This window comes from Ailuropoda melanoleuca, chromosome 10, assembly GCF_002007445.2.
Source record: "Ailuropoda melanoleuca isolate Jingjing chromosome 10, ASM200744v2, whole genome shotgun sequence".
Classification (NCBI taxonomy): Eukaryota; Metazoa; Chordata; class Mammalia; order Carnivora; family Ursidae; genus Ailuropoda; species Ailuropoda melanoleuca.
In genome coordinates, this window is record NC_048227.1 from 80,777,120 (window position 1) to 80,787,396 (window position 10,277).

Below are 10,277 nucleotides of genomic sequence, written 5' to 3' on the forward strand. Positions count from 1 at the left end.
CCTGCTTCTGAATTCTTTACTGCTCCCTGAGCCATTTCCTTACCTAGATTCCTGTATGTGGGCTTCTGCTCACTTGTAACCACTCAGGTCCAGACGTTCTGAAGCTTAAGCGTGCTTCAGAATTCCCTGGAGAACCTGTTAAAAAACAGGGCTCCAACTCTGATTTTTCTGGTTGTGCAAGCTTAGGGGTGGGGTCAGGAAATCTGCATTTCTTTTTTTTTAAAAAGATTTTACTTATGTATTTGAGAGAGAGAGACAGAACACAAGCAGGGTGAGGGCAGAGGAAGAGGGGCAGAAGGAGAAGCCGACTCTCTGTTGAGCAGGGAGCCCAATTCACGGCTCCATCCTGAGACTTCAGGATCATGACCTGAGCCGAAGGCAGACGCTTTAACCGACTGAGCCACCCAGGCACCCCAGGAAATTTCTAACTCCTACCCAGCTGATGTTGGGCCCCACACGTTGAGAACTGCCACAAGTCTACTAATTGATTGTTCGAATAAATTCGCCTCTTCTAGAAATTCAGGCTGCAGCCATTCTTCAAGAAGCAAGTCTGATTCATGGACTCAGGGCTTCTCTCTGATGTTTCCAGATGCTGTGTCGACTTATAAGGTTATATCCAGCCTGATGAGAGTCATTTTTATACAGTGCTTATGTGACCGGATTGAGTCGCGCATTCTGCTTCCCGGCCATTGTGCAGATGCAGGATCACAGTTTTGCAGGATGTTTCCTTTTCCAAACAAGAAATAGGGTCACCGAGAACACATTGTAAAGCCAGCCATAATTACAGCCTCAGGCAGCATCATCACTGTCTACTGAGTCCTCAGTAGGGAGCCAGGTGCTCACATGAATATCAGTCGGGGTCCTGGCAAGAGACAGACTAGACAGTCCCACTGGGTACTTGGAAGAGAGGTCAACAAAGGAACGACTTACAAAGTGTGGGCAGAGTTTAAGGAAACCACAAAGATGGGGTAGTACCCTGGGGCCAGGAGGAGTAGGCTCTCAGTGCTGGAACCCACAGAGTGTAGCTGTGAGAGACAGCAGCCAGACAGGAGCTGTGAGCTTCCATGTNAGAGTAGGCTCTCAGTCCTGGAACCCACAGAGTGTAGCTGTGAGAGATGGCAGCCAGACAGGAGCTGTGAGCTTCCATGTGACAAATGGCCAACTCTTGACCACCTGGCAGGGAGGGAGCTGCAGGAGTAAACACCTGGATCTCCCTCACCTCCCATCCACGGTCTTCCACGGGTGCTTCGAGGAGGTCGGGAGGCAATAGAGTACTGATGCGTGCATACGGTCAACCTCCCAGGACACAGTTTGGGTAGAAAAGAGGAACACACGGTCCTGGAGGGGCCCGCACGAGTTTCTAGTGTGACACAGATCTTCCCAGCAGCCCTCTCAGGAAAATTCTGCTCTTCTCATTCGACACGCTCTGAGTGGTTAGGTAGCCTCTACTGCATTAACATGGCCAATAGGCTTCAGAGCTGAGGTTCAAAACCCTGATGGCTTTGCCTCCATTAGATGAAGGGGATGGAGGTGAGGAAGGGTATCTCCCTGGAGAACCAGGAAGTCCCCGTATTTCCTGTTTCTGTTCATCCCGGAAGTCTTCAGCAGCTTGCAGAAGAGCCTCACATTGTATGCTTCTGAGATGCTGGGGCAGGGCCATGGCAGTTGTGGCCGGTGGAGGCTTGTTGGGAGAGAAACCACTTTCCATGCACAGCATGTGCTCTAATCCCAACTGTTCCCCAGCATAGACACCAAGGGAGGGCATATGCGTTCTTTGGGGTCTGTAAGACGCACGGAACAGACTAGGGACGGGTTGACACTTGCTGCCTGCGTTTAGTACACGTCACTCTCATCTTTGCAGTCCACCATTGTGGGACTTCACCTCAGTATCCCCAGTCAACTATTATTTACCAAACGCTCTTGGGGGCATGGCTCACGGGCAGGCTTCCCATTTTTCAGCAAAAATAATAATATTTGTGAAACTTATGGCATTGATTGTATCTCAAAACAATTTAGTTGGTGCCTGCTAGTTATTTTAACACTCTAAGATAACAGGTGTTATAGATCTCTTCTTTCCCTCTTGTGAGACAGGCACAGAAATGAAGGGATACAGAGTTGAAGGAGAGACATCTCACAAGATGACTTTTCCCTCGTAATAGCACACATTTCACTGCTACACATGATATGAGTGTCTTTAAAAAAAAGTCAATGTAATTGTCGTAGAAGTTCAAAAACATGCCGTTCAGCAATGTGTCTTCTGTCTACCTATGACCTGTGTGCCGTGGCTTAAGGTCAGTGAGTAGAAAAGAGTTGAGAAACATTATCTAACTCAGTGCTCTTTCTGGAAGGAAGAGGAACAATTTTAAACAAATTTAAATATCTTCAGAGGCAGGCCAGAGAAAGAACACGTGAAGAGGGGCAGGGTGCCTGGGAAGAAGCCGGGCCCACAGGAGTGCAGGGGCCCAGGCAGAGGAAAAGCACCTGTTCGTCCTTAGGGCTGCTTCTCTGGTCTGCAGTCGATTCCCCGCTGGCTTAAGAGTGTGGGTCCAAAACTTCTCAATCTTTCCCATTTCCCTTAATAAGCCAGGATCTGAGAGCTAATTTCTCATTGTTGGCCATTAAAAAATAATGGACTCAATAAAAACACATTTAAAATAAAACACATTTAAAGTAAAAATAAAAATCACAGAAAATTTAAAACATTAAAAAAAAAAAAACCACTACATAAAATAAATCTAATAAGGTCTGTCCCTATGTGTCCAGTCAAGGAATCTAAGAATGGAAACCTATTACTCCAAAAATAAAGAGACTTATTAAATAAACTCTCTCTAGTCTTAAAATGCAAAACATACCTTCCACAAATAAGGTTGGCTGGAGGTAGAGGGCTAATGTATCAAGCACGCCACCATTCAAAGCTAACCTTACTCAGATCCAAACTTTGTTCTTTCCCTTTCTTTCTTTATGAAGAGCACAGATGTCACGTACCCATTTGCTTTTGATATATTTTTAACGTTCAGACCGAAAAGCAAAAGGCCTTTGTCTCCCATTTGCTTGAGCTTGTTAGACAAAAATAGGTCTCTTTTTCATCGCCACGTGCACAAACCATTTTATTAATAATTTACCACAATGTTCCACAGCAGAGACAAAGCAGACACCTACATGATCATTATGTGTTCAGGGGCTCTGCGGCCCTTTTAGTTTTCCTGCACCTACCGTCACCTGTCTCTCACGTCTTTCTAAGGTTTGTGTTTTCTATTGTGCTGCCTGCATCACCTTTGGCTTCATGGTGCAAGCCACCTGGGTGGGTTGCTGCTGTAGAGAGAAAGCAGATGCCTATAGCTTGCTGTGACCCCATTTCCCACCCCCCACCCTGCTTTCCCAGGCCCTCGCACCGTGGTGTGCCATACAGAGGTCCTGGGGGCCATGATGTGTTAGGAACCTCAGGGCTGGTCTTAGCCCAGCCATTAACTGGGCTGGAAAAAGAGGCATTCTGGGTGAAATCTACTCATGTGATAAATGCAGGCATCTGACCCAATTTTAGGTTCCCCTTTCCAGTTCAGAGGGAAAAGCAGATTCCTTACCACACAGATGCTTACATGTGATGTCCTCAAAGCCAGTGGTTCTCTACTCAAAGAGCAGACAGACAGTGGGAAGCCTGGGACTTGTCCGTGGGACTCCCTGTCTCTCTGCTGTGTCTCACTGGGAATGCTGATTTCTCTTGTCCTCTGCAGAAAGGACCCAGCCCGAGCTTTGTGCTTCCTCTGTAAGCAAAGCCTCTCCTTTGAACTATGTTCCGTCCTTCTAGGGTATTGGCGTTTTTAAGAAATACCGTGAATAGGGTATTGGCGTTTTTAAGAAATACCGTGAATTAATTACTCCCATGTGTTATCTCACGGAATGCAATTTGATGTGCTAGGAATTACTGGTTTCATTTTGAAAATGTGGACACAGAGGCTGAGATAGATGACGGGCACAGAGTTGGTAAGGGCTGGAGCTGAGATCTGAACCCTTCGAAGAGTCTTATCTTCCGCTGTAAGGTAATAGAAAAGGGATTTTGAAAGCTTCTCTCTTACACGTTTCTCCTCCTCTTTCTCTCTGTTAGAGTCTGTACACACGCAAAAAGATTCTAAATCAGTGGATCTTTGAACGCACAGATGACTGCAGCAAAATTAGGTCCTCTGTGAGGCCCATGAATCTTATGGCCGCGTGGCCCCCGGAGGATGGGAAAGAGAAGAGGGATGGGGTGGGGCAGCTAGGGATTCCAGATGGTTGTGGAGTCTGCATCAGAGAGAAGAGGAATGAGAAATATCCACAAGGAGAGCGCTAGAAATAAAGGAAGTGCTTATTGCCACCAGAGTGTTACTTTTCTCCTGGGCATTCATCAGATGCAATTAGTTATCAGTGCGAATGGTTTAAAGCATATGTTCGCTTTTTGTGTTTGATCACTCTTAAGCCCTTGTTGAAAGCACGCGTTCTTTCATACTGGGAGAAGAAAAAGAAGAGGGAGAATGACTGCACAGAACTGAGGTCATAGTGGTGAAGTCCTGAACACCAGCCCTTCATAGAGAGTGAAAATAACTTGACCCAGGGTATTTTCCCAGAATCATTGACCAGTTGCGGCCTACTTCCTCTGAGGCCACTCATGCACCATCAGTTGGATAAGCCAAAGAAGCAATCCAATTTGGTCAGTACGAAGGCGGAAATCAGAAAGTCAGACTCCTTTGCAACAGAGATTTTGCCAGAGTTGGTCTTTTTCACAATAGCTGCCATCAGTACAATGTGACGGTTAAGAGTGAGTCAGACTCACAGCCTGCTTTCCTATTTTCCAGCTACCCTTAACAAACGTCTGCGTCAGTTGTCATGTGTAAAATGGGGAGAAGGACACCACCTAGATCCTAGTGTGTGGTTATGTAGTTTAACTGGAGTAACGTGTTTACATCACCCAGGACAACATCTGGAGAAGGGTAAATGCTATGTTGTATATACACACACACACACACACACGCGCGCATTTATATACACGCAAGTGTGCATGTAGAAATTGATTCTGTAGTCAAACAGCAATTTGGAACCATCTGGGGAATGTTTCACAAGGACACTGAATTTCTTTAAAATGTATTTGAAAACTGCTACAGAGCAAGGCATCTGGGGACACTTGATTTATACATCTGTGGTTCAATAGAATTTGATTGCTTCTTTTTGCCTTGTACTCACAGGTTGTTGTGATACAGTGGAGACACCTCACGTTAAGACTCCTCATAGCCCGAGGCCTTCGTGCAGGCTAGCTGGAAGGGCTCCCTGGGGCCTGCGCCTCAGAAGAGGGACCTAAGGAAGTACACGGTGCTTAGTCTACCTTCTTCACCCATTCATCACTTCCACAAGGTCCAAGCCATGATGGCATCACTGTGTGGTCCTGAGTTGGACTGGATGGAATTCCTTAACTGGGCTAATTGGATATAGGGTGTTGCTCTGACCTAGAAACCCCATCGTTCATGATTCTGATATGTGCTACCAAAGGACTCCCAGGAACAGATTGTGAATCAGTTACAACAAAGCCATCATAAATGCAATAATTTATGTGTTTATGATTCGGGGATAACAGGAGGAAGAAGGAATCGAGTTCATTAGCCAAGTATGCACCCTGAGGTCTCAATGTCCTGGCTGTCACTGAAGGTGAGTGATTTCTTCCTGTGTGCTTAACCTTTGCTGGGTTTATGGGACACCTCCCACCTCCACTACTTGCCATTCATCCTCTTTCTACCTCAGTTAACCAATCCGTAGCTAATGGATGTTAATATTTACTTACTGCCGAGTGGTATTGTGAGATTTGGGACACGTCAAAGGATGCACTTGAAAAGCAGGCAGAAAATATTGTCATGTTTGAGTACTTGGACAAGGTTGAAGTGGAAGGGATGGGGATGGTTGGGACAAATGGCACAGTTTAAATGCACTTGTTACCTGAACCAGCCATTCAATTAAAAGGGACTTGTTTTTAAAAGCTGGAGAACACATATAAAAATGGTTTGAGGGTGGAATGATCCAGAGGCATCCAGGGGAGTGGTTGAATACCCTGGCTTTGAGCTCAGACAGTTCTGAGCTCATCACTGGTTCTGCTTTCTTGATAACTGTGCATCCCTGATAAAACAGCTAACCTTCTGAGCCTCCATTTCTTCATCTGAAAAACAAGATGGTAATACCTACCCAACAGTAATGTGCGCAAAGAACTTAGCATAACGCTGGCACATAGGTTCAAGCAATACATGTTGTGTGGATAGCTCTCAGAACGAATGACTGCGTCGTATTAATCTCACCATTGGAGGATACAGGTGGAAATTAATCTAAATAACCCAGACTTCAGAGCAAAATTTCTGACTGACATTCTCATCTCTTCAGAAATAAGGCACTTTGCTTTGCTTGTTCTTCTCAACATTTCAAAGATTATGTTGTTACCCTTTTTTTTTTAAAGATTTTATTTATTTATTTGAGAGAGAGAGAGAAAGTGAGCATGAGCAGGGGGGAGGGGTAGAGGGAAAAGCAGGCTCCCCACTGAGCAGGGAGCCCAATGTGGGGCTCGATCCCCGGACCCTGGGATCATAACCGGAGCCAAAGGCAGATGTTTAACTGACTCAGCCACCCAGGTGCCCCATACACTTTCTTTTTTTAATTAGAATCCGGAAGTTCATGACCCCATACATTGCAGGAGAACTTTGTTTTATGAACAAGTTGTTTTTCAAAAGTATGTTTGCTTGTAGGTTGTTTGAAATCTAAAATATATTTTTCAGTAGCAACAATGTTAAAGAAGATGAGGACAACCCGATGGCTAAGCCAGGCATGACCCCTCCTTTAAGACAACGTAGTTGAATTGATATAGAGCTAACGAGTTGTTCCACTCCATGCCTCCTGTAGATACCAGTCTCAAAGCTCTGCAGTATGCTATGTCTCTTATCTGCTCAGAGATATGTGACTCTATTTCACGTTCAGGGTGATCCAGACTCTTCCTCACGTAAAAATCTGGACTTTGCCTCACCTCTTCTCTCTCTCTCCACCAAGACCACCATGTTTCCTTCCTTCAGACATCCTCAAGCCTGGATTTCTCACCCTCAGTAAACAAACAAACAAAAAAACAAAAAAACCTCAAAAAACAAAACAAAACATCAAAAAACTTACAGTAGTGTTAAGAGGAAAGGATTCAATCCTCAAGAGAAGAAATTGCCTTTTTTGTTGTTCCTGGAGCAGTGTTTGCTGTCCACAGTGATAGTTGCATGGCTATCGCAGTGATACCTTTGTTAATTGTTCCTGGAGTCAGCAAATAAAGGACCTGAAAATGAAGTCAGCTCTCGCATAGCCTAGGGTCCCTCTCATTAACAAATGGATGTGTCATGGGGATGGAAAGCGTCCATTCTTTCTTCTACATCTATTTTTTTCATACATCTGTTCTGCCTCTGACACCAAATTGTAAAGTCTTGAAAAACAGGGATTTTTGTATTTCCCAGTATAGCTAGTACGGCACTTGGCCAATGGGGTGGTGAGGTGTTCAAAGGTGTATTTTTTGAAATTTAATTCCAGTGAGTTACCACACAGTATAATATTAGTTTCAAGTACAATTTAGTGACACCTGGTACTCCTCACAAAAAGTGCCCTCCTTAATCCCTATCACCTATTTAACCCATCCTCCCACCCACCTCCCCTCTGTTAACCATCAGTTTTTTCTCTATAGTGAAGAGTCTGTTTCTTGGTTTGCCTCTCTCTCTCCCCCCCACCCTAGTTATTTGCTGTGTTTCTTCAATTCCACATATGAGTGAAAACATATGTTGTCTTTCTCTGACTGAATTATTACACTTAGCATAATACTCTCTAGCTCTATCCAGGTCAGTGCAAATGACAAGATTTCATTTTTTTATGTCTGAGTAACATTCCATTGTGTGTGTGTGTGTGTGTGTGTGTGTGTGTGTGTGTGTATTTCATCTTCATCCACTCATCAGTCAATGGACATTTGGGCTTTTTCCATAATTTGGCTATTGTAGATAACACTGCTATAAACATCAGGGTGCATGTATCCCTTCAAATTAGATCAAAAGGTGTATTTTTTTATTTAAATTCAATTAGCCAACATATAGAACATCAGTAGTTCCAGATGTAGAGTTCAGTAATTCATCAGTTGCATATAACACCCTGTGCTCATCACATCACGTGCCTTCCTTAGTGCCCATCACCCTGTTACCCCATCCCCCCACCCACCTCCCCTCCAGCAACCCTCAGTTTCTTTCCCATAGTTAAGAGTCTCTCATTTTGTCTCCCTTTCTGATTCCTTCGCATTACATTTTCCCCTCATTTCCCGCATGATCCTCTGCCCTATTTGTTATAATTCTTCATATGAATGAAACCATATGATAATTGGTGTATTTTTTACCAATGGTGATTCAGATCTTTATATGTACTTTCAAGTTATCTTGTCCTAACTAAATAGAAGAGTCCATGGAAGAAGGAAAATAATAATATAATGGAGACATACATTTTTCCAATTTAATAACAATTCAAAAGAGATCCAAGTATTCAATCCAGAAGAAAAACAAAACAGCTGATTTGTTAGACTGATGTGTAATGTGGTTTTTCTCTTTATTAAGAAAATGAATTGTTACATTAGTGCTTGTTCAATTACATAGTGATTTTAGAAAATCTAAGGCCCCTTTAATATAGAGCAGGTACTAAATTTCTCTTGTAATTTTAATAAAAACCAGAGAGTTACTTTGCACCAGAGACAATGTATTTCCTCCCTTTTTCCATCTCTACCTCCCACCTCCTTATTCCACTGCATTATTAGTTAAAGAAAAGTCAGATGTTTACCTGGAATTTTGAGCTCATCTTTCTCAATTATTCATAGAATTCAATACAGATAAATCTTGGAGCAATGCAACTTCCAAGTGCCATAAAACAAAACAGAAGCACAAATAGCTTTTTCTAAACACTTCTTCATCATGTCCTAATTTTTTTACTGGATGGAAAATCCCTCAATGAAATAGCAAAAGTTCTTAGCAACTGATGCCTCACATACCATTGCAAAATGAAAAAGATGGAGTGTTTGTTTTGTGAAACAAAACAAAAAACTAACGGCAATAGCAACAACCCATATTAGTCACCTCTGCCTCTCTGACCAGATGGACAAAACGTTCCATGGTCTATAGAGTATGATCACAGTCATGAGTCAGTGATGTGACATGAGTCAATTGGTGAGGTGGTTGTCCAGTTGTCTGCACCAACCCAGGAAACTCAGGTGGAAATGAAGTTGGTATTTTTCTGGTAAAGCTGCCATGTTTAATATTGGGAGAGTCCAGAAAAAGGGAACTGAGAAGTAGTTAGACAAGTTTATGGCCACCATGTCTGGGGAAGATGGGGTAAGGGTGATGCTGGAGGGTGGGGGTGGGGAATGAATGGGACTGGGTTGCCTATTCCTGCTCTTCTTCTCTTCTGACTATAAAATGCAAGTGAACGTGTACAAAGTGTGTGAACAGAAGCTATGAAGAATGGATATTTGAGGTTTACTATCCCCAAAGGGAAAGAAAAGAGACCTAGGAGACAAACTTTGTAGGAAGTAATGACTGTTTTTACTAAACTTTATTAAACAAAGGAGAATTAGGAAAAAGGAGAATTTGACAATTGTTATAGGGAACAGTTGTTTGTGTGTTTGAAGAATCTGCCAAAAGAAAGTCTGAGGAATTTTCCTATTATACTTAATGTATTAAGAATATTTCCTTATATAGTTTCATACAAGAAAGAATTTCTAAGAGGAAAAAAGTTTTAGATATTGTTTTAGATACTGATGGGCTTGAGGAAAGTTGATGTATGATGAATAGTTTGTGAGATACTGGTTACTAAATAGGAATGCAGACAGTTCCGAACTCACAATATGGTGATGTTCTTTCTAAACAGACTGTTTAGAATTTGGAATCTACTTTTGTAGATTCATTCTTCCAATCAAAAAGGTTATTTAACGCCTGATATGTGTAAGGCAAAATTCTGAGACTTTCAGATTCCAAGACGAATCAAATCCAGGGCAGGATGTCAGTGAACTCAAAGTCTAGGAACAAAGATAAGATCGGTATAGAAAGAATTTTAATATTTGGTAAAAATTGCATAGTGTCCCAAAAACGGGGGTTACACAAAGAGATAAAAGACTGAAGAAGTACAGTGAGTGAGGACTCACAAGGCACGGAATTAACATTACCTTGACATGGTGAGCACTGGGGGTTCGAGCATGGGCTTGGGAGACAGTCCAGCTG